We start from the raw sequence: 2,213 nt of genomic DNA on the forward strand, positions 1-2,213 counted from the left end.
CGGTGAATCTTCAGAAATGTCAAGATCAAATAAAAACAAAAAAGAATAAAAGGATATGTCCTGGTCATGAGAAATAAGGAAAAGCTAAGAAACTGTCACAAACCAAAGAGGAGACATGAAAACTAAATACAATCTGGTATCCTGAATGGGATCCTGGAACAGAAAAAGGATGTTACTGGAAAATGGTGAAATCCAAATAAAAGCTGTAGTTTAGTTTATAGTATAGTACCAGTGTTAAATTTTAATTTGCACAGATTACTGTGGTTATGTAAGATGCTAACTTTAGGAGAAGGGGAATGAAGGATACACAGGGACTGTACCATCTTTGCAATTTTTTCTATAACTCTAAAATTATTTCAAAATTAAAAGTTTATTTTTTAGAATGTTCTTCTAATCAACTCCCAGCCCTTTTATGCTCTCAGTGTGGGTGTGGGGTTTAAGAAAAATTTCACCAGTTTTCTCCCACCTCTTTTTTGGCAAGCCCTGTGTTGGCGGGGTCTGGTGTCTCATTTCAGAGTATAATTTTTATTAGTTTTGAGCTCAGCTGCTTTGCGCTCAGCTCCATTTAAATTTCCTATTACATTTACATATGCTAGAAATGTCTCTAGAATGCTATGCAAGGAACCAAACACAGTGATTGCCTACGAAGAAATGTACTTCAGAGGCTTGGGGAGCAGGAAGGGCAGATGGTTGTGGTTTAGCCTAGTGTACCTTTTGGAATTTGAGCCATGTGAACATATTACCCCTTCGAATATTTAATTTAAAAAACTGCTCTGTAGTGTTGTTACTCTTCTGTTGAATCACTATTCAGTGACTCAGGAACTGTTTCTGTAATATTGTGACTTTCTGAGAAAGATTCTTTCACATGTTCCGTGCTGTGCTTCAGGAGAAGTTTTGAACGTCCTTTTTTTCCTCGTGGCAATGTACTATTGTTGGCATTGGGGTTCTCCCTTGTTTCATCCTCATACCTCACACGAAATGATTGGTGACTACCTAGATTTTTAGTAGCTTGTTAGATAATTTGTCACTTCTTGGGTTGGGATTATTTCCATCGTTTGGGGCCCAGGGTAAGAAAAACGAGCAGGACCCTGGGAAGGTATTGGTGGCCTCCTTAAGATTCATTAGAATGTGTATTCCTGGGCATTTTTACATTTCAGGATGGGGCCCTTAAAAGGCCACCTCTCTCATCTACCCATGGCAGTTATCAACAGCATCAATCACATGTGTATTAAGCACTTTCTCTGTTCACAGCAAGCCTCTAAAGCCCTTACATTCCTTCCTAAAAAGGGTAGAATAAAGCTGGTAGTGTAAATGCAGCTTTCGGATGGTCCAATCCGTATCCCTAACAGTCCCTTAAAGAAATGTGATTCTTGTGTTGGAGTTGGAGTTCGTGTGTAGGAAGGACCAAGACATGAGAGTCTAAAATGTTGTTCTCCATGAAGAAAATGTGGGGTGTGTGTGTGCGTGTGTGTAGGAATATTATTCAGCCTTTAAAAAGAAGGAAATACTGCCATTTGCAACAACATAGATAAAGCTGGAGGACATTATGCTAAGTGAAATAAGCCATCTACAGAAAGACAAATACTGCATGATGTCACATAAACGTAATCTAAAATAGTCAAATTTGACTGGCTGGTCAGATCAGTTGTTTACAGCACAGTGTTATAAAACCAACATCAAGGGATCGGATGCCCATACTGACCAGCTTCAAAAAAAATAAAAAAGTAAAAATAAATAAGTAAGTTAATTTTATGCAAACAGTAGAATGGTGGTTACTGGGGAATGGAGGGGAGCGGGAAGAGGAGGGAGAGATAAAAGGGAGATGTTGGTCAAAGAGTACAAGATTCAGTTATGGGCCGGCCCGGTGGCACACTCGGTAGAGTGCTGGCACTTGGGAGCGTGGCGGCGCTCCCGCCGAGGGTTCGGATCCCATATAGAGACCTGTCCACTCACTGGTTGAGCGCGGTGTGGGCACGACACTGAGGGTTGCGATCCCGTTGCTGGTCGCGGTACGGGCGTGACACCGAGGGTTGCGATCCCGTTACCGGTCACGAAAAAAGACAAAAAGAAAAAAAAAAAAAAAGATTCAGTTATGAAGGATGAATAAATTCTATAGATATGTGCAGCATGGTGACTGTAGTTAATAAGACTGTGTTGTATACTGTACTTGAAATTTGCTGAGTGTAAATCTTAAGTATTCTCACCATTAAAAA

General features: G+C 40.3%; 1 protein-coding gene across 1 annotated transcript in view; it reads left to right on the forward strand.

Annotated features, from left to right (window-relative positions):
* The window catches only part of LOC103597562 (choline transporter-like protein 3), a 45,015-nt gene that overhangs the window by 13,123 nt on the left and 29,679 nt on the right, over nucleotides 1-2,213 (forward strand). The window lies entirely within an intron of this gene.

Source organism: Galeopterus variegatus, unplaced genomic scaffold, assembly GCF_000696425.1.
Source record: "Galeopterus variegatus unplaced genomic scaffold, G_variegatus-3.0.2 Scaffold2351, whole genome shotgun sequence".
In the NCBI taxonomy this organism is placed as follows: Eukaryota; Metazoa; Chordata; class Mammalia; order Dermoptera; family Cynocephalidae; genus Galeopterus; species Galeopterus variegatus.